Genomic DNA, 26334 nt, shown 5'->3' with positions numbered 1-26334 from the left:
TCTCATTCAATGGGTCAAACTATTCTATACCGATATTAACAGTTTAATCATTAACAATGGCTTCTTTTCAAACAGTTTTAACATCGAACGAGGGGTTCGACAAGGATGTCCACTCTCATCATCGCTATTTATTATATGCATCGAGTATCTATCACATCACATCCAATCAAATAAACACATAAAAGGCATATCACTAGAACCTGACGAAGAAATCAAACAGTCCCTATTTGCTGACGATGCAACTTATTTTTTAAACGACAATTACGATTCTTTCCATAACCTAATAGAATCGCTAACCCTTTACGGAATGACATCGGGTCTGAAACTAAACAAAAGTAAATGTACTGTGCTACGAGCAGGTAAATTAAAACAAAGTAATGTCCTATATAAAAAAGAAATGAAATTTAATTGGACATCCGATGAAGCCACAACGTTAGGAATTACTTTCACAAATAATGAAAAAGATACAGTTCTTAAAAACATACTACCTAAATTACAGAATTTTAAAAACTGCTTAAAATCATGGCATCACCGTAAACTTACACTTATCGGAAAAAACACAGTATTGAAAACGTTTGCACTTCCTAAATTAATTTATGTATTAACAGTCCTCCCAAATCCACCATATGATATTATTAACGATATAAAATCAGCAATATTTAATTTCATATGGGACGGTAAGCCTGATAAAATAAAACGAACTCAGTTAATTCAATCTGTAGAAAATGGAGGTATCCAATTAACGAACATTGACTCATTCTTGAATGCAATCAAATGCAGCTGGGTTAAAAGATACCTAGACAATGCCAATACAAGTAAATGGAAATTATTCTATCAGAAAATCCTAAAAAAATATGGTGACTCCTTACTCTTTGAATGTAACATCAGCAAATCTATCTTACATGAAATTGCAAACGAAAACATATTTCTGTCTGATGTTCTATCAGCATGGTGTGATGTCACGCATAACCTAGAAACCCAAACAAGCAGTAAAACTATTCTATGGAACAATAAAGACATAACTTCAAACAATAAGACGTTTTTCTATAAAGATTGGTTTGAACGAAGCATTAAATATGTCGACCAATTATATGACTACAGAATTAAGGATTTCTACTCTTTTAATGATATATGCTACATATACGGAATACCTTCAAATAATTTTCTGAAGTACTACACATTAATCAAAAGCATACCCATACATATTAAATCTGAAATCAATACAAATAATACACCATGTACTCAAACAACATTCGTAGAAAATATACTTGGAAGAAAAAACAAAACAAATAAAATATTTTACACACTACAAATTAAAAACCCAACAGAAAACTCAAAAACCCAAAATAAATGGCAAGTCCTTTTCGGAGTACATGAACTTAATTGGAAACACATATTTACCATGCCATATAAAGCAACTATTGAAAGCACTCTGAGAAATGTTCAATATAAATACATACATAGAATTATAGCTACAAATAAATACCTCTTTAAATGCAAATTATCTAACTCAAATCTGTGTGACTTCTGCAGTGAAAACATCGAAACTATAGAACACCTGTTTTGGGAGTGCAAACACATCCAGCCTATTTGTAATCATTTAACATCTTTTCTTGAACAACAGCAACTAAACGTTAAATTATCTTTCTTAAATGTAAGTTTCGGAATTTACTCATTGAAATCAAAAGATTGTAATAATATTGTGAATTTTATTCTTATAATGATGAAATTGTTCATCTTTAACATGAAGTTCAAAAAACAAGTACCAAATTTTAATTGTTTTATCCATAGTCTTAAACTTAAAGTCCAGATTGAGAAAGAAATAGCCCTCAGTAATGACACATTACAAAACTTTGAACAAAAATGGAATCGGATTAAATTCTCATGATGCTTGTCCACTTATATACATTTCACTCTAATGTAAGTTATCTTTCTAAAATATTTTTGTATGTTTTTTTTTTTCAATCTTATAAGATCATTTTGAATATACAACGAAACACACAAGTCCAGTATGCTTTCTTCCGACTTTATACAACTCATCATTTTTCATAACAATTCTTCTATTATTTTTTTCTTTTCTCTTTAAAAAAAAAAAATACATATTTTCTTGTCAATATCATAATTTAGAATTGGTCAAAACATGTGTCAAACCTTAAAAAAATCTAACAAATGAACATTGGGGTCATTTGGTGTGGTTGGGAGCTGGGAGTACCGTCTTGAAAAACACCGATTTTTTGTTAATTAACAACGCTGCCTGTGGTTACTCGCATTTGTATCGCTTATTAATTACATCTTTAACTGAACGTTTTCAATGAGCGCATCAAATTATTAGCATTAATAAAATATATATGAAGCAGTAATATATGTACTACCAGGCGATTTGCAGAAGCATGAAGGCATACGACAGTTGCAGTTTGTTTGTAGCGAATAGCACAGTGCAATACGCACATGTCAAATACCAACATTCAGTTTTAATACGTCAACATTCAGTTGTCATTAAGAAATATGCAATTGTCATTTTGCAGCGTAGATGGACTGGCGGACATTCTGTCCACAAATATCGCAATAAGTTGTTCACAGTGATCGGTTCTGGATAAATATTTACGGTCATTCAATCCGTACATGGCATGTGATTCCGGCATAAAAAGGCCGATTGGACAAGTAAATGTATTCACATTTTCACTGCTTTTAGAACGTTAACATACGGAAATAATAAAGACACAGCATACTACGGTGAGTGTGCTTTAATTAAAAATAACGTTTATTATTATATACATGCATTAAATATTTACATTAATATTATCCATTTTATTTACATTATTAAAAAAAAATACTAAAAGAGAAAGCGTCTGTATGGTCTATGTATGGCCTTATTATATAATTTTATGGGACTATAGGTATTTAAAAACAACATTAATAACTTTATACTTTTAATGGGTATCATACATGTAATTTAACAACCGTTGCCGAACTATACATATTTTATGGTGTTATATTTTTCTTTACTGTGTTAAAATTGCAAGCATTGGAATCTTTTTATTTCATGATTTTCTGTGGTTTTCAATGAAATATAGGTTAATTTTCAACACACAACTTGTGTAAAGTATGTTTCTTCTACATTAGAGCAAAAATTGATAACTGCGAGTACAAGCAAAAAAAAGTATTTCGATTCATCAATTATTCGATTTTTGTATATCAAATATCATTTATTGAGATGAAGAAATCGGTCTTTATAGTAATATTTGAAAGAAGGAAATCGCGTCGAACTGCGTTACATATAACAGGTTTGAAAGACTGGAATGGTTTGCATTTAACAACAATAAGAATTAGAATTTGTTATACGACATATTTAAATGTGTATCTTGACATTGCATTTAAACGCTATTTTATTCTTTAGCCATTTCTTGAAATGGGTAAACCCTTGTTATGATTGTACACCAATTTCTGGCGAACTATATTGCGACTGGGAGATCTCTTACTTTTTATATCAAGAAATAACGTCTCGATTTCGTGATATCTGTTATAGTTTTTTTTCATATTAATACTTTTTTACACAAAACACGATTCCATTTCTTTGTATCAATAAATGATTTTTTTAATATACAACTGAATTTATTTAAATTCAATAATGCGATATCTTGATACCATAAAGTAAAATCGATTCTTGATAAACAATAAACATTTATATCAAGAATGTACATTATACATGTAGATTTAAAAATGTTTTTTTTTTAAATAGTAAAACGGTGACCCATACAGGTTTCGGTTATTTGTTGATAATCAAATTTATGATTAAGCAAAATCAAGCGTTTTTTGTCTGTTTTACTCAATGTATTTTCTCCTTAGATGCTTGACGTAATTCTTGGTCTCATGGGGGCCGCGGGGTTTGTGGCAGGCCTGGTTATTATTTGTAACCTCGCCCCAAGGTTCGTACCTAAGGCTCAGTCAGCAACTTTAGGATATCTCGCAGAAGCTAAACTTCAGACGCTTGATGGAAAGGAAACACTTTTTACGGTAGGTGTATCCATAGTCTTTCAAATTAATTTAAAGTCTAGATCACAGATCGTTTCTATCATTTAATGCATATTGTTTCATGTCTTAAACATAGATTTATATTTGCACATTTACACATATGTAGTTAGTGTTTCAAATATAATAACGACACAGAAATATAAAGGAAAAATGTTGCTTTGATCTCGGATCCGAAAGATCTAGAGGCTTAATCCTTGACCACGCGGACATTCTGATTCGAACCGTTACGGCTACAGCTTTTACTTTACATCTCGGACATCCTGACTCCTTCTGTAATGGCTACAGTTTTAAATTCATGTAAGCGTTCCAAATGGTATTTCTTATAAATTCTTTGTTTTGAGTTACAAACGCTATATTTAATTTTCTCAGTTTTAAGATCTCATCTTATTAAGAAAACTGTTATAAAATTAATGGTTTATTTCAAGTGTTAATTGTTTCGCTACTTTCCATCATAACATTCGCAGTTTTTGGAATCTGTTACAAATAATTGATAATTTGTCAACGTATAAATAAGTAAACAAGTTCCTTTTAAATGACTTTTCCACAGTTTGGAAAAATGACATTAAACCTATGTCCTAAATTCAAAATGAAAATGTTTTAAGTATATAAAACTCATGTAAAATAATGTGCCGTTTTGCAACTTAATGTTCCGGGCCCTTGTCCCTGGGCTGGCAATATCTTAGGCTTACCTTAGCCTAACAATATATAAAACTAGAAATGGCGCGGCAGAGGCCGACGCGTATCCCAACACCGCATGTTTGACCCAGGGGCGCCCCAGGGTTGGTAATGTGGCCATGCATAGTTGAGATTGACCGTATTGTCATAAGAGAAGTTCAGTATCAATAAGAAGTAAATTTTAGAAATGAAGAAATTATAGTAAAATGCCATTTATTCAATACCAACCCTGGGGCACCCCGCCCCCATAGGCCACCTATGTGGGCGGGGTGCCCCAGGGTTGGTTTTGGGGCCATACATAGTTGAGATTGACCGTATTGTCATAAGAGAGGTTCAGTATCAATTTGAAGTAAACCGGTGTAGAAATGAAGAAATTATAGTAAAAGGCAATTTTGGATGGGCGTGGCCTATGTGGGCGGGGCGTCCCAGGGTTGGTAATGGGGCCATTCATAGTTGAGATTGACTGTATTGTCATAAAAGAGATTCAGTATCAATTTGAAGTGAATCGGTGTAGAAATGAAGAAATTATAGTAAAAGGCAATTTTGGGTGGGCGTGGCCTATGTGGGCGGGGCGCCCCAGGGTTGGTAATGGGGCCATGCATAGTTCAAATTAACGGTATTGTCATAAGAGAGGTTCAGTATCAATTTGAAGCGAATCGGTGTAGAAATGAATCAGGGCTAGCGCTGGCCCATAATTTCTTTGAGCCAACCAGATTTCGTTTTTCGGAGCGCGAAAAGTGGTTTTAAAATAATAATATATACTATCAACTTGTTCATATTTCTTTTTATGACAACAAGAGCATATCACATATAATTTAACATTTAGTTTTCAATATAGAAATAATTATTATGGTACTTCAAAGTACAATCATAAGTTAATTTATACATGTACACTTAACAGTGGAGTAAGTTGTCCCAGATTTGAAATCCTGAAAATTAGGCCGGGGGTCTTAGAACCATGAATAAAGGGCAAAGCCCCCCCCCCCCCCCCCACTCCACCCAGAGCACTTACAAATTGTTCTTTGTTAAAGTCTTTCCAATTGCAATTTCAAGTGAATACAATTCGAAATAATATAAACCACATCGTCCGTATTACCGCATGTGTATTCGTCATTCTATTTCTTCTATAAAGAACTCCGAAATTAGATTTAAATCAGCGAAAAATAATGTATCCGAAAACGACAGTCCGAAAAAATGTACGCGTTCTGCACTTGAATTAATATTTGCATATCGTTTGATTGCAGAAAATGGAAATCAGTAGCCTAGCAAATACGTAATAAATATACCATTTGGTTGACATTTTTCTTTACAATAGCATTGCTTGTGGGGAAAAAACTACTTAATTATCACCTTTTATTTCAAACGATAACGTCGATAATCGGCAGAAAGGTGTAACAACTAACATCATCAACATAGAACTAATTATTTTATGATCATCATTTAATTCAGATCGATAGTCGATAGAAAGGTCTAAAGTGATCAGCTGAGAAATAATTTATTGTTGCTCTTCTTGTCATGTGTTTATCTTTAAATACGACGTTTGCCATCGGCCGCTAAATTGTTGGCAGACGCCAATATCAACTGTGTATTCCAAGTGTCCCTCATAACGGTGCCTTGGGTCTACTTCACCTTAACATAAGATCGTTGCGCAACAAACTTGAATTTATCAAAGATAATTTACTAAATTTTGACATAATGTGTTTTACGGAAACCCATTTAACCGAGATTATCACCGACGAGCAGATTTTAATTGATGTTTTTTATCACGCATTATTTCGGAAGGATTTCTCGAGTCATTCAAGCGGACTAATTGTTTATGTAAAAACAATATTATTATCGAGGCGTATTCTCAACCTCGAAAATCCCCGTTTACACACAGTTTGGCTAGAAGTTAAATTGCATAATTTCAATACTCTGGTTTGTTGCTTTTACCGGCCGCCTAATTCTGATGTTACTTTTTGGATAATTTTGAAATCATGATTGATAAAGCGCTTGATTTAAACCAGAACGTCATCATGCTTGGGGACATAAATGAAGACCAATTTAAACACAATGCTCGCCTCTCTCAATCAGTATCCCTGTATAACGAGTTATCTCTCAAGCGACAAGGGTCACCGCAAATACTGCTACACTAATTGATCCGATATTAATCTCGGATACTATTTCATGCTTGAACAGTGAAGTAATAGTTATCCCTCAAACTGTTAGTGACCATCATGCTACTGCCATTCATGTTACAATTCCTTTAATAAACAGCTAACCGATTCAACGAAACATTTGGTTGTATAAATATGCCGATTTCGATCGACTAAACAATCTTATTACATGTACAAACTGGGAATTTATTCATGATTCTAATGAAGCAACTGTTATGTTTACGAACAAACTTACCGAACTGATGAAACTTTGCATTCCAAATAAACTTGTCACAGTGCGCCCTCATGACAAACCATGGTATGATTATTCTATTAGAACAATGACTCGTAAACGAGATAGACAAAAACACATATCCATAGACAATCCTACTTCTGCTAACTGGAATAAATATAAACAACTTCGAAATAAGGTTAATTACATGATAAAACATGCGAAAGAACAGTTTTATTCTAACCTAGAAACATCTCTTGATGAACTAAATACTTCAAATCCAAAAAAATATTGGAAAACACTAAAGCAACTAATAAAAACAAATTCTCACCCGAATTCGATACCACCTTTACAGTCAACGGACTCTGACGGCAATCTTATTGTACATTTGTCAGATACTGACAAGTCAAACTGTTTAAACAGATACTTTTCCTCCATTGCGTCGTTGAATGACTCAACCGGTGTTCTTCCAAAAATTCTCAGATATCTCTAACGCAAAATTATATAACCTGTCCATATCAGAATCAGAAATTATAGATGTTATTAAATGCTTAATAACCAATAAAGCCGTCGGTGGTGACCTTATAAGTCATATTGTCCTTTAAAAAACGTGTAATTCTATTGCTAAGCCTTTGTGTATCCTCTTTAACAAATCACTTAACGAAAGTACATATCCCGCCCAATGGAAAGAAGCGATTGTAATGCCTCTATTTAAAAAGGGAGAACCGAATAATCCTTCCAACTACCGTCCTATCTCATTGTTAAGTTGCGTAGGCAAGCTGACGGAGAGGATAGTTTATAAACATTTATACAACCACCTTCTTGCTAACAAACGTATATACTCCAACCAGTCGGGCTTCTTAAAAGGTCACTCCACAGTCGCTCAATTAATCGATAGTTTTGATCAAATAACGAAAGGTATTGATGAAAAGAAACTCACATGCATGGTTTTCTGTGATATTTCTAAAGCGTTCGACCGCGTCTGGCACACAGGACTACTCTTCAAACTTAAACACAATGGATTTGATGGTAATTTACTTAATTGGATAAAAACTTATCTAGGGAGTCGCACTCAAAAAGTCGTGGTTGGTGCATCAATATCTCAAACGTTAGAGCTTAATGCCGGTGTTCCACAGGGATCCTCTCTAGGCCCATTATTTTTTCTTGTTTACGTAAACGACATAGTCAAGCACCTTCAATGTACTGCCCGCCCTTTTGCCGATGACACTTCCCTCTCATGTACTACCTCAAATATATATACATATATATAACATTGAAATTGTTCTGAACCATGACCTACAAGTTATAAGTAAATGGGCAAAACAATGGCTTGTAGATTTTAATCCTCATAAAACCGTGGCTATGTTGTTTTCATCACACCATGCTGTTCCCCAACCACATGTTTTATTTAATAATGTACCGGTCAATTTTGTAGAAAACCACAAACACCTCGGTCTTAGCTCAGCTCAAACGGTAAATGGCACGAGCATATCACTAATATAGTAAAATCAACATAAAAAATACTTGGAATTATGCGAAAAATTAAATACATGGTCTCAAGAAAACATTAAATCAAATTTATATTTCCCACCTACGACCACTACTTGAGTATGCATGTGTCGTTTGGGACGGATGTGCGCTTTACGAAAAAGAAATGTTTAATAAACTACAAAATGAAGCGGTAAGAATAGTCACAGGTCTCACAAAATCTGTTTCTTTGTCTAATATGTATTCAGAAATCAACTGGCATAGTTTAGCCGAGCGTAGGAAGTATCTAAAACTTATACATATGTACAAAATACACAATGGCTTTCCAGACTACTTACAAAATTTACTACCAGCAACTGTCTTACAACAATCTGCTAGGAACCTGAGGAACGCAAATGATTCTGTAATCGTTACTAGAAGGACGGAACTTTACTCACGTTCATTTATCCCGTCGGCTATCGACCTATGGAACAACTTTCCTCGCGACATAAGACTGTTATTCTCTATCAAGATTCAACATTAAATTGAAACAAGTATTTCTCCCAAATGTCGAAACTCCTTTATATTTTCATGTTGGTGATAGAAATTCGTCCATTTTACATGCTCGACTAAGGAATAACTGTAGCGATTTGAAATTGCACTTTTTCATCAATCACTTAGAACCTTCACCTTTATGCGTATGTGGAGAAGTTGAATCAGTGTATAATTTCTTTTTTATTTGTCCACGCTTTTCTGAACAACGTACTTCTCTTTTTGAAACCCTACACGCAATTGAACAAATAAATTGCAATACAATGCTTTTTGGTAATGACATGGTAGATAATGACACCAACTGCTTCGTATTTAAAAATGTTCAGATATTTATTAAGACGACAGAGCGTTTTTTATAATGTTGTTGTAGCACATAGTTATGTTTATTCTCCTGGACAGGACTTCACTATCTCAAGGTTGTACTGTGTGTTTTATTTCCAATGCTTTACAAACCATGATTTTCTTTCGTATTTTACTTGCGCACTTGTATTTTGCTTTCTTAAGACAAATGTTATCTTGACCATGTAAAATATAGCTTTACAAAATCACGCTATCGTCACGAATATATGCAATGTAAATAACAAAACAGGGAAAGACCACCAATAATGTTGTTAGAACTTTAGGTCCTACCCTTTTTTCAAAACAGTTGTATTTCTATGTATGTTCTGTAGTTGTGTAACTATTATGGAAATAAAATATGTTTAAATAAATTCCAAGTGTCTACGAATGATTGACCCAATATTATGTGTGAGCGAACTCAATGTTGATTGGCCAGCTACCACGTGCGCTTCAATAACAATAAGGTCAAGCGATGTCTCATGTTCTGGTGCAGACCGGTTTTCGTTTATTGTTCAATTTGCGAACACTTTCAATGAAACAAAGAGAAAACTATAGAAAACCAGTCTGGATTTAAATGGCGGATAATTTAAATGAAGATTTGCGAGATTTTAGCATTTTCGCAAATCAGATTTTTTTAGTCAAATTCTCAATATTTTCGCAAATGGCTCAAATGGCGAACGACAGCGCGAGCCCTTTATGAAGACATTATAGTAAAAGGCAATTTTGGGTTGTCGTGGCCGATGTGGGCGGGGTGCCCCAGGGTTGGTAATAGGGCCATGCATAGCTGAGATTGACCGTATTGTCATAAGAGAGGTTCAGTATCAATTTGAAGTGAATCGGTGTAGAAATGAAGAAATTATAGTAAAAGGCAATTTTGGGTGGGCGTGGCCTATGTAGGCGGGGTGCCCTAGGGTTGGTTATCGGGCCATGAATATCTGAGATTGACCGTATTGTCATAAGAGAGGTTCCGTATCAATTTGAAGTGAATCGGTGTAGAAATGAAGAAAATATAGTAAAAGGCAATTTGGGGTGGGCGTGGCCTATGTGGCCGGGGCGCCCCAGGGTTGGTAATGGGGCCATGCATAGTTTAGATTGACCTTAGTGTCAAGAGAGGCTCAGTATCAATTTGAAGTAAATCGGTGCCGAAATGAAGAAGTTAATGTAAAATAACATAAAAAATGAGTGACTATCTCTGACCCGGCCCCGCCCCAACCCCCATATCTTTTGACCCAGGGGTCAGATCAAAATTCCGTCACTGTCACCGTCGCACATATGCTAATAGCTACCATGTATGTAAGTTTCAAGGTTCTAGTACTAATAGTGTAGGAGGAGCAGGTGGCCAGGACGGACGGACGGACAGACGCACATCAATACAATATCCCCACTTTTTCTCCGAAAAACGTGGGGATAACAATAGTGAACACTCTTGTACTAGTTTTTTGCCTTATCATCGCGAAACATGCTAAGAACCTTTGTTCTAATGATATATCGGCCGATTGAGCCGCAAGGATGCGGGGCAGCTATAGTGGAACCTCATAATTCACATGTATAATACCTATCTCGGAACTTTCTAAGAACATGTGTCCCGATTGTATCTCGCCCTCGTTTGAAACTGGGTCAAGCGGGATCAAAAACAAGGTCACTTGTTTAATTAAAGAAAATGATTGGGAAACACTGAGATCTCTTGTTTGACCTATCATCATAAAACTTGCTTATAACATATGTTCTTATGATATCTCTGCCGAGTTAGGACATGGTTCCAGTCCATTGAAATGTTGTGAAATCTCTATAGAAGACACATTTTCTGATCAATCCTAATAAAATGGCTCAGAAGATGTGTCCTTTTGCTTTCTAAGCCGAGTTCGAAAAAGGTACCGGTCAACTGAAAACAAGTCCGCTGGGTTATTGGTGAGAAACCTCATGAAATTTAAATTAAACTTGCTGAGAACATTACTTCAAATGATGTCTTCGAAGAGATCGAAACAAATTTGGTAAATGGAGAAACTGTCCGCCAATGTGCGGGGAAGTTTTCCTTATATTCAAATTGAGGACTGAAAGTGATGTAAGTGTTGATCTAGTCTTCGCTACAGATTTCTTGCAATCGAGTGATTGTTTAGAGTATTATCGATTGCCTTCCACGGTTTCGATAGAAAACAAAGTATTGCAACGAATGCGAACGATGTGACTTGATCGTTCAAGTTTATTTTCAGAGCAAAACAGAACAGCAAAATATTTGCTTTCACAATTAACACTTTTGCATGTGTAATGGCATGTGGGCAAATATGTAAAGCGTGAAAGTAGGTTAACGACAAAAACATTAGTTTCTAAACTTTCTATAAAAGATTATGTGGGAAAGTTGTCCCGATAAAAAGTTATTTTTGTAGAAAAATCGATTAAAAACAGTCTTTAAGAAACTATAAAACCACTATAAAGAGTTTATATGGATTTATAAAATTAGTAACGGCGACTTATTAAATAATATATATATATGCTTAAGATGTGTTCAAACCCGTGTGTATGTTTTGTTAGGGCTTTCATAATAATTACGTGATTCATTAGGCAATACAAAACATAAAGAGGAAGGTCTAAACGAAGTTATGAAACTAGAAATCGTCCTTATTTAGTCGACATGTTATTTATTAATATTCAACTCATGTAATTTTGAATTATTTGAATTATTTTTCTAAATTATGAATGATTGCAAAATCAAATCTCGAAATTTGTATTCTTTTGAATTCAATGCTTAATCTTTTCATCGATTTTAATCGATATCAGTCGCAGGGCTGCATTGAAAGTTGAATATTGTTATAGTAAAACCGTGTGAACACTCTAGAAGATGCAATTTTGTCCAATATTATTTAAACTTGCTCAGAACAATTGTTCAAATGATAACTCGGCCGTATGTACACATTGAAAGACCATATTTTCAATGTAAGGCTCTAGTGAAGCCTTGAATCGTCTTAATGCAATTCTCATACAATTGGCTCTGGACATTTTGTTCTTGTGATATCGCAGCCGAGTTCACGTGTGAAATTGGTCTCTTAAAAAGAAAATAACATGTTACACAACTCGCGTGACCTACTCCTTGTCGATCGGACCCGAGTTAAGACTGAAATCTTCACGGAGTAAATGACATTTTCCCTGCAAAGTTCACGGACATCGGTACCATAATTCCATAAAACGTATGAAAAAACAATCTTATCGTTCTTGTCGTTACATTATGCATCAACACTAACTGCCCAGCGCCGTTTGAAATCATTGTTTACATACATTTCAACTGGCTGACATTTAAAACACACGAGTGATTTCATTGGTCCAATGCGAAGGTGTGTCTTTACATTCATTCATTAATCGGGTCCGATCGACAACGAGTAGGCCACGCGAGTTGTGTATCGTGTTATTTCTTAAAATTTGACCCTGAATTTGTAAAAATCTTGCAAGATATGTACATTTCCAGAGAGGAAATTCATTTCTCAATGAATAAGACCGAATTCCTGGACATCGCTGAACAATTGATATAGTTATGGCTGTTCAAAGCGATGCACCCCGTTTTCGGTTGATTTTGAGTTGAATACCTTGTTATATATATATTTGATAGTGAATTTTTATAATTTTTTTTAGGAAAGTTGATTTTTCATTACAATTTGATTATTTATCATTCAAAATGATGTTTTCACTAATTAATATCATAGCCATACGCTAACCACATGTGCTAAAAACATGGTGTAATGATTTATCGGCAAAGTTCCGGTCTGTTGACAATCATGACGGATATTTTTTTCTTATAATATTACCTGAGCGAAGCTAAAAAATACTTCTGGTCCGTTGTAAAAATTACCAACAATTGATAGTTAGCTATCCATATATGGCCATGAAACCATGTGAACACTCTATTAGTCACATTTTGTGTCGAATCATTATGAAACTTGCTCAATAAAGAAATGTCCATTTCCGTTGGGTCTGATTTGAGCGACATAAGGATTTAGGCCCTCTTGTTTGTGTTTTAATATATCTGACTGCAGAAATTATTTAAGTACATACCAAATATCACACCGGTATATTTTTTAGTAAATATATGTACTGCAGTTTTTCAAAATAAGAAAATATATGAACGAGTCCCTTGAACATTTTTTTAGTTTTTCTAGAATCTCGTCAGAAAAATGGTATTTAACGTCGCATTAATATATATTTTACTCAAAAGCTTGTTTTAGAAGTGAATGGTAGTAGACTTGTGACTTTATATACATTCCTGAAGAATTAGTTGACCTATAGTTACATCTAAGTATTATATCTTTGTTGCATAAGGGTGCACCTAGAGATGCATAATTGAGCTGTTAAAACATTGACGTATTATTCAGTGAGTGTTAAGACACATATCGACTTATTTGATTGATAGCAGTCAAAAGAGGATACATACACGTTTGGTAATTTTCAGGCCAATGAACTGTGGAAGACCAATGGTGCAGTCATTATGGTTGTACGAAGACCAGGGTGATTTTTGTGTCGGGCGGTAAGTTTCTCCTTTCTTGTTAATGATATTCAATGATCTTAAGTATGAAATGTAAATAACATGATAAGCATATTTTGAAGTACATTTGAGCCAAAATACACCAACAAATAATAAAATTATCCTATAGTTAACGAACAAATTAAATATAAAATCACACTTGTTAACAAATACGTCATTTTAAGTACTTCTTCTACATATGGTATCACATTATAACAATTTCTGTTCTCACGTAGTATATAAAAATTACACTGTGTGTGTGTTTCAAACTTTCTTTAATATGACAGGAGGCCCAGGGACTTTCAACTCTGTTGCCAGAGATGGAGGCTCGAGGCGTCCGCCTACACGCAGTGGTCCACCAAAAATTTGGAGCCAGTGAATTTAAACCTTTTCTCCAAGGAGGAGAGGTTTATTTGGATCTTGAGGTTAAATTTTAACATTTTAACAGTATTAAATTTTAGAATAAACAACACATTCGTATATCATGCTCATGGTTAAGGGCTTAAGTAAAGGTTACACGTCAGCTGTGGAAGACTTATCTGTGTATTAGTTCAGTTTAAACCTATTTATTTTAGCTCGATTGCATAGAAAGACCTAGGCTTATTTGAAACGCTCTCGAGACCGTTTCCTGTGATTAGAGCCAGAACTTTGTGTCTTTGTGAGAAATCTAAAGAACGCTCCCACAAACCGTTTACTAGCAAATTTAAATTACCAGTATGTGTCATTGCATAGTATTTAATCTTTGATATAAAGCTCCAAGTATTTATTATATAAATTATAATTTCAGGCTCTCATTTGAGTTGATAATTATATTCTGTATTCTTATTCAGGTAACACTGAACGAGCTTTATTAATTGTTTATGTCATTATTTTCAAGCTCAAGTTTTATGGGCCACAAGAAAGGTGGATGAATATTCCTGGCATTTTCACTTTTCAAACACTTGCACTTGTCATCAAACAGATCTACATGGGAACACCAGGAAACTTCAGAGGCGAGGGAAGATTACTTGGAGGTTGGTAGTTCATTAAATGTATCTACTCCTTAGTCCAGATTGTCAGATAACTACTACGCATGTCAAATAAAAAAGAATTATATACTTAATATATAATCATAATACATTGTAAAGGTATGTCTTATTAGTTAGATTGCTTATTGTATATAGTGTTGTCCTATAATTTATTTAAGCTTTAACAATCATGTTACCTGTTTGTAGGATTATTCGTTATTGGACCAGGTGACCAAGGAATAATTTTTCAACATCAAGAGTATCCAATCGGAGGTCGTTCTGAAATCGAACGTGCTCGGGAAGCGACCCAGAAAGTTACTAGTAATCATTCAACTGGTGACATGCTTTTTAAGATCAATGTTAATGACATGTAGTCCGTTTTTCTCAACTTTAACTTATGCATGATTTCATGGTGGGCGAATTTTTTTTTTTTGCTTATTTGATAAGCTATTTTATAAAGCCGTGTTCGCAATCGCGAACGTCCGAATGTCCGTCAACATTTCCTTCAAGAAATCTTTCATGTTTGGTTTGCAGATTCATCTAAAGGTTCTTCACACAAAAAGTTCTGATAATACCCGTGAGGCCAAATTGACTTTAATAGGTAAAATGCTTTTAAATCTTCTTGTCGGAAAACCTTTAACAATCATTTTTTCTGAAACCGAAAAGTCCATGGCTTTCATACTTGGTATGTAGTGTAATCTAGAGGTAATATACCAAGTTTGTTCCAATCATGCCCCTCGGATCAAAAGTTGCTTTGCCCCGGGGTTCACCAGTGTTGAAATGATTTATACAGGGAAACCATTAAACAATATTTTGTTGAAACCGCAAACCCCACTTATTTGGTATGTATAATCATCAAAAGGCACTATACAAAGTGAGTTCAAATTTTAACCCTGTCACTATTATATACACGAAATATCAAGAGATGTTAAATGTATGACCATAACGTCAAAGTCAGTCCCAAACCATATGTTTCGAGTGTTAAACTACTCAGCTATGGCTTCTCAGTGATCCCCAGGGCCCGCTTTAAAGAATTGTATAATACAAAGTATAGCCATGAAAGTTAAGACATGTGCAGTGTAAGTAATGCAATAAAAGACATGTGAAATAACTGTTAAATTAATCGTCCGTTTCAGTGGCCAAGTTGTTTTTTAAAAAGTCGGCATTTAAACAAACATTTTTGAAATCAGGAATATAACTCTGTTTTTGTTTTTTTTTCATTTAAGTCTAATGTATATTGTGACTTGGACAACATTAATTAGTGTATGTGTATCGTAAAAATGTTTGAAGGTAACACAGAGAATAGCGAAAATACATACAATTAGATGATCATGAAAGAATAAAATTATTTCCTCCTGATTTTTTCAAGATTCAAACCTGTGAAATCTAGGTACGTGTGACGAGAATTAACGGTATACCACTTGACTATTTGCTTTACAATTACATATATCTAGAAAACGATTCCGTATCGAAAGCACTGCAAAACATTATATATATATATATATATATATATATATATATATATATATATATATCAGCAGTATAATTTATTTACTACAAGAGGCTCGAAGTACGTTATCACGAAATCACTTAAGCTTTTCTATGATATAAATAACAAAATTAACCACCTTAAAATTATGCATGATTTGACACTTGAGATAAAACGGCTATAGTTGTTTTCCAAAAACATACTGTATACATTAAATCAGTATTTGATGTTATATGTTTAAGTAACATGTTTGAGATTGTATATAGTTGAGTCATTTATATATGATTATGTGTTTTGAACGTCTTGTCTTGATAATATGTACTATTGTTATATATCTATATTCTATGGAAACTATTTCCTTGTGATTTGATGAGGTCTTTGAATTAAATCCGATGTCTTTGACCGATGGAAATTCATTATGAAATTGTTTCCGTAGAATACCATATTAACAATACTTGTTAAGTTTAATTAAATGGATCAAGCAGGTCTTGTAGTTTTGTCATCTGCATACTGCTCTATCATGGGCGATAACATGTATGTTTGAGTAACACATTAGCGCGCGATTGGCAAGACATTGAACATGATTTCACTTAAACAGCTTTATTAAAAAACAATTCTTACTAAAATACTACGTCTTAGAATTAATCTCAAAAACAACTTATTTAAAAACAAGCTAGTTTACCTCTGTGTTAAATATATTAACATGCATGTGCTAATGTTTTGAAATGAGATTGTTGGAGACTAAGGGGACTAGCAAACCACCATGAACTTGCCGCGCGTGGTAATGGGAGACACTGCCATGCAAACACATATTTGCATTAAGTCTGGATTATTTTCTCTGTGATTCGGTGTCTTTGGAATTATGAGAATTTCCATTCTTCACACTTGATGACAAACTCCATATACTCCAGAATACACGGCTGGATGCGAGTCGTGCTATAAAAATTTGACTCGTTCGTTTAGTTAACTAGAAAGCAATTGATGCAATTAACCATTTATAGTACGACACAAGTATAGCAATATTATGCGTTATTGCAAAAAAAATCAATCACAGTAATATTTTTTTTTGTAACTCAGTTTCCATAAAATATGTTGGATAATTAACATATATAAATATTTATCATGTCATGTCCAATCCCGTGATGTAAGTAATAACACTATTTGTGCTTTACTGTAAGCATTAACATTTAAACAAAACCTGGACAGAAGCAATTGATATAAAAGAATAAGACTTAGGCCATTATTATACATATAATATGTTGTCCTAAATCATTCCTTGTAACATTTCAACTCGAATCACGTGGTTAGAGTGTGGCTATGATGTGTATAAGTAAAAACATTATTATGAAGTAAAAAAAAACATAACGAAAACTAAACTTCTCTGAAAAAAATATCACTATCAAATATATATATAACAATTAAGGTATTCAACTCAAAATGACCCGAAAACGGGGTGCATCGCTTTGAACAGTCAGAACTACAGTTATTTTGCAGCGATTTCCATGAACTTGGTCTTCAACGCAGAAATAAATATCCTTTCTGGAAATGTACATATCTTGTAATATTTTTACAAATGCTGGGTCAAATTTTAAGAAATATCACGATACACAACTCGCGTTATCCGCTCGTCACCAATCTGACCCGATCTAAGACTGAAATCTTCGTGGAGTAAAGGGCATTTTCCCTGCAAAGTTCAAGGACCACGAGGTACCATAAATCAACAAAACGTATGAAAAAACATTCTACCGTTCTTGCCGTTACATTATGCATAAAAACTAACTGTGTAGCGCCGTTTGAAACCATTGTTTACATACATTTCAACTGGCCGACATTTAAAACACACGAGTGATTTCAATGGTCCAATGCGAAGGTGTGTCTTTACACCTGAAGATTTAATTCATAAATCGTGTCTGATCGTTGACGAGTAGATCACGCGAGTTGTGTATCGTGTTATTTCTTAAATTTTACCAAGCATTTGTAGAAATATTACAAGAAATGTACATTTCTAGAAAGGAAATTCATGCGTTGAATAAGAACGAATTCCTGGAAATCGCTGCACAATTGATCAAGTTATGGCTGTTTAAAGCGATGCACTCTGTTTTCGGGTGATTTTCAGTTGGATACCTTGTTATATATATATATTTGATAGAGAAGTGTGCTTTTCAGAAAAGTTGATTTTTCGTTATAATGTGATTATTTTGTATTCAAATGATGTTTTCACTAATTAATATCAAAAGCCACACGCTAACCACCTGTGATTCGAATCATATCTTTCTTTTTCTTAAGAAAATTACAAAAATAGTATTTCAATTTCCTAAAAACTAAACAGAAAATGGCCAACTTCAATATTTACAAGTTTTCGGGAGAAGGAAAATACTTCTTTTTTTTTAAATTACAGAATGAAGCTAAAACTTTGTATTATGACTTTTAAGATATCTCTACATTTGTCCTAATGTTTAAAGTGACGTTTGACTGTTTCTGTAGTCAATATGAGAAAATTGTCTAACTCAAGGTTTTACAGCTTGAGTTAGACACTTTTCTCATAGTTTTGACTTGTTTACATTTAGTTTGGAAATTTTCGTCCCAACCAATCGAACTGAGCCTAATCCTCACATGGTTTAACTTTGTAAGCCGATTGGATTGGATTGGATAGGACCTTGGAATTCTTTGCGGGAGAAGCGGGCCGTTTTCGCAATTGCGAAAATGTCAAAACCCGTTATCGTGCCGAAACTGAGATTGGCCATTTTCGCGGGGAGGGGACGAAATACTATCCAACATCTGCGAATGTCATAACTAATAGTAAGACGATGTATTTTTTTACAGTATTTGAAGCCCTTTGATTTTAATCGCTAATTTTGTAAATAAACCATTATTTTCATAAATAAACAGTTTTCATACTCTCTTAAAGTTGAAAAGAAATAATGTGATTTTTTTCTCACAGTTAAATATGTAACATTCTCAACTTCTAAAAAAGCAGAAAATGCGAGTGGTTCCTGTATACATTTGTATTGGGGTTATATATTAACGTATCTACCGCATATAAACTAACATAACCCTGTTATTTTTTTTTTCATTTGTCATTTTGCCAATATCACGGCAACTTTGTTCTTCACTAGTGACAGTTCAGTGTATCTATAACCATACACACTAGAGATCCCAGGAACAAGTTTCTGTACTGTAACTGTACTTTCTCTTTGCAGGGAATGTTCAAACACAACGTTTTTATTATGTTGCCCCATTTGAAATAAGAAAGGTCTGAAAAGTATTTTGGAAGCAATTTCACTGACTGTGTGCAAGTTTATTCTCACAGCCTGTTAAGTTGTATAAAAAAAAGTCCAAGTAGAATTTACCAAGGCCATAGTTGTAATATATTGTTCCAGCGACCTTTCTAGCAGGACTATACATTATAATAAATTTATTGTGTAAAAGATGGTCGACATAAAAACATTGTACTGACACTATCGTGTAGAAGATGAGGAATGCGAATCATGATAGGCTTCAATGTGTCAAATCGGAAATAGAATTTTTGTAGACAGTACTTTATTAATGTAAATAAAGTCGAGAGCTGCAAAGTACGATCCAGTCCGCGAATCAACCAGTAAAATTTAAATGATAAGTTATCAAATTTATTATAATGGACAGTAAAAAACACATGTTACCAGTAATGTGTCAAGCTTTTATCTGAAAGAAATAATCGTTTTATTACATAAATAACAAAATAATAAGTCATGCTTTTATACTACATTAATTATCCCCTCATTTTTCGGAGAAAAAGTGGGGATACTGTATTAATGTGCGTCTGTCCGTCCGTCCGTCCGTCCTGGCCACCTGCTCCTTCTACACTATTAGCACTAGAACCTTGAAACTTACATACATGGTAGCTATGAGCATATGTGCGACGGTGACAGTGACGGAATTTTGATCTGACCCCTGGGTCAACAGTTATGGGGGTTGAGGCGGGGCCGGGTCACAGATTTTCACTCATTTTTTATGTTATTTTACATTAACTTCTTCATTTCTGCACCGATTTACTTCAAATTGATACTGAGCCTCTCTTATGACACTATGGTAAATCTCAACTATGCATGGTCCATTTACCAACCCTGGGGCGCCCCGGCCACATAGGTCAAAATTGCCTTTTACTATAATTTCTTCATTTCTACACCGATTCACTTCAAATTGATACTGAACCTCTTTTATGACAATACAGTCAATCTCAGCTATGCATTGCCCCATTACCAACCCTATGGCACCCCGCCCACATAGGCCACGCCCACCTTAATTGCCTTTTACTATAATTTCTTCATTTCTACACCGATTCACTTAAAATTGATACTGAAACTATCTTATGACAATACAGTTAATCTCAACTATGCATGGCCCCATTACCAACCCTTGGGCGCCACGCCCACATAGGCCACACCAACCCCAAATTGCCTTTACTATAATTTCTTCATTTCTACACCGATTCACTTCAAATTGATACTGAACCTCTTTTATGACAATACGGTCAATCTCAACTATGCATGGCCCCATTACCAACCCTGGGGCGCCCCGCCCACATAGGCCACACCCACCCAAAATTGCCTTTAACTATAATCTCTGCATTTGTTTATCGATTTACTTCAAATTGATACTGAACATCTCTTATGACAATACAGTCAATCTCTACTATGTAAGGCCCCATTATCAACCCTGGGGCGCCCCGCCCATAATAGGCCACACCCACCCAAAATTGTCATTTGCTATAATTTCTTCATTTCTACACCAATTCACTTCTAATTGATACTGAACTTCTCTTATGACAATACGGTCAATCTCAACTATGTGTAGCCCCATTACCAACCCTGGGGTGCCCCGCCCATAATAGGCCACACCCACACAGGCCACGCCCACCAAAAAATTGCCTTTTACTATAATTTCTTCATTTCTACACTGATTCGCTTCAAATTGATACTGAATCTCTCTAATGACAATACAGTTAATCTCATCTATGCATGACCCCATTACCAACCCTGGGGCGCCCCGCCCACATATGCCACGCCCACACATAATTTCCTTTTACTATAATATCTTCATTTCTACACCGATTCACTTCAAATTGATACTGAACCCCTTTTATGACAATACAGTCAATCTCAACTATGCCTGGCGCCATTACCAACCCTGGGGCGCCCCGCCCACATAGGCCATGCCCACCCCAAATTGCCTTTTACTATAATTTCTTCATTTTTACACCGATTTTACTTCAAATAGATACTGAACATCTCTTATGACAATAAGGACAATCTCAACTATGTATGGCCCCTTTACCAACCCTGGGGCGCCCCGCCCATAATAGGCCACACCCACCCAAAATGGTCTTTTACTATAATTTCTATATTTCTACACCGATTCACTTCTAATTGATACTGAACTTCTCTTATGACAATACGGTAAATCTCAACTATGCATGGACCCATTACCAACCATGGGGCGCCCCCTGGGGCAAACATGCGGCGTGGGGGATACGCGTCGGCTCTGCCGTGCCATTTCTAGTTATACCCACGCTTTTCGGAGAAAAAGTGGGGATATTGTGGTGATGTTCGTCCGATCGTCCTGGCTACCTGCTCCTCCTACACTATTAGCACTAGAACCGTGAAACTTACATACATGGTAGCTATGAGCATATATGCGACGGTGACAGTGACGGAATTTTGATCTGACCCCTGGGTCAAAAGTTATGGGGGTTGGGGCGGGGCCGGGTCAGAGATTTTCCTGCGACCGCGATTCGAAAAAGGCTCATAACTACTGTGTCCCTTCAGATATTGCTTTCATATTTGGTATGCATGTGTATCTAGACAAACATCTATCCATGCGCATAAAAATTTTGACCCCTGTGACCTTGACCTTGAACTTTGGGTCAGTTTTTAGGTTTCGAAATCTGCGACCGCGATTCGAAAAAGACTCAAAACTACTGTGTCCCTTCAGATATTGCTTTCATATGTAGTATGCATGTGTATCTGGACAACACCTTTCCATGCGCACAAAATTTTGATCCCTGTGACCTTGACCTTGAACTTGGGGTCAGTTTTCAGGTTTCAAAATCTGCGAATGCGATTCGAAAAAGTATCATAACTACTGTGTCCTACAGATATTGCTTTCATAATTGGTATGCATGTGTATCTGGACAAGACCTTTCCATGGGCATAATTTTTTTACCCCTGTGACCTTGACCTTGAACTTTCGGTCAGCTTTCAGGTTTCGAAATCTGCGACCAAGATTCTAATAAATGTCTTATACCTACTGTGTCCCTTCAGATATTGCTTTCATATTTGGTTATGCATGTGTATCTAGACAACACCTTTCCATGCGCACACAATTTTTTTAACCCTCTGACCTTGACCTTGAACTTAGGGGTCAGTTTTCAGGTTTCGAAATCTGCGACCCGGCCCCGCGATTCGAAAAAGGTCATAATCTACTGTGCCCCTTCAGATATTGCTTTCATATTTGGTATGCATGTGTATATGGACAAGAATCGTTTCAATGCGCATACATATTTTTTACCCCTTTGACCTTGACCTTGAACTCGGGTCAGTTTTCAGATCTTGAAATCTGTGACCGCGATTCGAAAAAGGCTCAAAACTACTGTGTCCCTTCAGATATTGCTTTCATATTTGGTATGCATGTGTATCTGGACAACACCTTTCCATGCGCATACAATTTTTTACCCCTGTGACCTTGACCTTGAACTAGGGTCAGTTTTAGGTTTTCAAAATCTGCGACCCGCGATTCGAAAAAGGCTCATACCTGCTGTGTCCCTTCAGATATTGCTTTCATATTTGGTATGCATGTGTATCCCAGACAACACATATCCATGCGCACACAAGTTTTTACCCTTATGACCTTGACCTTGAACTTGTGGTCAGTTTTCAGGTTTTCAAAATCTGTGACCGCGATTTGGAAAAAGGCTCATATCTACTGTGTCCCCTTCAGATATTGCTTTCATATTTGGTATGCATGTATATCTGGACAACACTCTATGGGCATAAACAATTTTACCTCTGTGACCTTGACCTTGAACTTGGGGCCAGTTTTCAGGTTTTTAAATCTGCGACCGCGATTCGAAAAAGGCTCATAACTTCTGTGTCCTTTCAGATATTGCTTTTCATATTTGGTATGCATGTGTATCTTGACACACCTGACATGCGCATAAAATGTCTGACCCCCTGTGACCTTGACCTTGAACTTGAGGTCAGCGTCCAGGTTTCGAAATCTGCGACTGCGATTCGAAAAGGCTCATACCTGCTGTGTCCCTTCAGATATTGCTATCATATTGGTACGCATGTGTATCTGGACAAGACCTTTCCATGCGCATGAATTTTTTTACCACTGACCTTGACCTTGAACTTAGGGTCCGCGTTAGATTTCGAAAGCTATTATGTGGTTATCCACCTAAACAGAAGAAGTGCAAGCATTTTCATCGGACAAAGGAATTTTCAACAATGAAGCATGTGTATTGAAAACACATTAGGAGTTACACAGTAGTGGCGCAGAGATGTAATTAGTAGTCAATTGTGTTAACTCATCTGTGAAATGGTTAGCTCATCCACCTAATGTTTATAACAAGGGATTAATATATTGGCGCAAAGGGACACCTGTATATGAGAGAAGAGATAAGAATGCAGTCAAGCCTGAAAAGCATGAGAAACTCATGGAATAGAGCCTCAAGAATCTATAAAAGGGCTGAAACTTTCAATTTGTTCAATACACTTTTAGACTCATTACTGAAAATCTTTCAAAATGTTCAAGTGAGAAAAATGTGAGAAACAATTTAAAGCAAGATGGACTTTGAACAGGCACATCAAAGACAGACATGAAATTCAACATTTTCATTGTTGTGTACAAGATTGCGATAAAAAATTTCTGAGACGCTACTATTTAGTCAACCATTTAACCTCAAAACATAACTTTTCCTAAACAGAAGCAAGAAGATTGGCTATAAGAGAGCATGTTCAGCCATCTCATAAGTCATTCCAATGAGGATGACATGTACATGGACGTCAGTGAAGTTGATTCAGTATTAGATTTGTGTTGGAGAGCAGGATGAGGAGGAGAAATTAGGGTATAGATTTTCACTCATTTTTTTTAGGTAATTTTACATTAACTTCTTCATTTCTACACCGAATTACTTCAAATTTATACTGAACATCTCTTATGACAATACGGTCAATCTCAACTATGCATGGCCCCATAACAAACGGGGCGCCTCTGGGTCAAACATGCGGCGTAGCGGCGTAGGGATACGCGTCGGCCTCTGCTTTTCCCATTTCTAGTTATTACATTGAAGTCGCATTATTCACACCTGTGGCGAAGCAAATTGAGACCGGTGAGGATTTCTGATCCTTCCTTTAATGCTGTTAGAAGAGAAACACTCGTTTATTCGTATAAAATACCGAAACACTAAACATCTTATTTACCTTTATGAACCGATTGTGACATAATTGCCCCTTAAAAATTATCTTACCCATGATCGAATTGACAAACTAGCCAAATTACATAATATTTATTAGATGCCGGACACAATGAATAACTATTAGCCATCGATAACTGAACGTAACACAAAGTTCAGCCATCGATAACTGAACGTAACACAAAGTGTTATGCATGTATATAATGCCACTAATGTGACATAATACATGTACATAGTTTATATGCCTACTGTTAATTAATCTTGTAATCACAACTTGATTAACGCATTCTAAGTAAGTCGATACATAATATCGTAAACATATCTTGTGCTATGTTGATGCTAAACCCTTCAAATACTTTCTGTTCAGCCGTGCAGTCTTGCAGTTTTATTTCACCGCACTGTTATCTCATATTGTATGTACCGGTATATAGCATAAAGTATATGCAGTATTTGTTTGCTTCCAGTCTGTGTCGTACCAAAACAAATGTTGCAGTCTGCATTAGAGTTCTCACTTTGAGAAAAGCTGCTTTCCGACAATGTATACTATTTTGTATGTCTTTGTTCATCCTCGAGTCTGTGCATGGCTGATTCCATATTAACGATGTCGCCAAAAAGTGAGGACGTAAATTGCATAACAACTTTGTAAATTTCTTATTATTGACATAGCTCAGTCATGTCAATGTTAGAAAAATGAGAAAAAAAATATATATGCAACGGTTTGATAACACCAACACGGGTGTGGCAAATCCAATTCTCACCAAATACATGTAAAATAAAAAAAGGAAAAAAACAGTACACAAAGGTAACATAACACAGTATTGTACCATTCGTCAGGGTATACCTTCGAAACTCAATTCTACGCACGCTATTGAGATGTAGTGCTTTTGATGCGTCAGTTCAACTGCTTCAATATCAACAAACAGTCGGAATGTTTCTCCGGAAAAAAAAGAAATGATATTAACAGCTAGTCTTAACAATTCACAAGAAAATCGATACTTTAATTTAAGTTGTGTTATATAATTAATTATACATGTATACCCATTCGAAACTTAAATAATGATCGTTCAAAAGCTTGCTTTTAGCCAGTTCTCTTTAAAAACTAGATATGCATCTTCGTGTGTAATATATAAATAAGATGTTTTATAAAAAATCATTGAGTGATGAATTAGACCTGTCTCGCCAGATCCCACCACGGTGAATAACCTCTAGCTGTGGATACCAAATGGCAATTTAAGATAATAAGCTGATAAAATCAACGATTTAGTTTGTGTAAGAGCTCGCCAATATGAACCTGCTACTGACCTTGTTGAACTTTATCCTCTTGGTGTGGTTGTGACTGTGGTCAAATAACTAAATATGCATGTAAAATACATGCTGACTTCATACATCGCTTGATGTCAGGCGATATAATAAAACGACGTTGTATATGTAACAGTTTGTGATAATG

General features: G+C 35.3%; 1 pseudogene; it reads left to right on the top strand.

Moving 5' to 3' along the window:
- The first annotated feature begins 3846 nt into the window (after positions 1-3846).
- On the top strand, positions 3847-15320 carry LOC127869633 (peroxiredoxin-like 2A; annotated as a pseudogene).
- The last annotated feature ends 11014 nt before the right edge of the window (positions 15321-26334 follow it).

This window comes from Dreissena polymorpha, chromosome 2 (assembly GCF_020536995.1).
Source record: "Dreissena polymorpha isolate Duluth1 chromosome 2, UMN_Dpol_1.0, whole genome shotgun sequence".
Taxonomy (NCBI): Eukaryota; Metazoa; Mollusca; class Bivalvia; order Myida; family Dreissenidae; genus Dreissena; species Dreissena polymorpha.
This window is presented reverse-complemented; position numbering and strand designations above follow the sequence as displayed.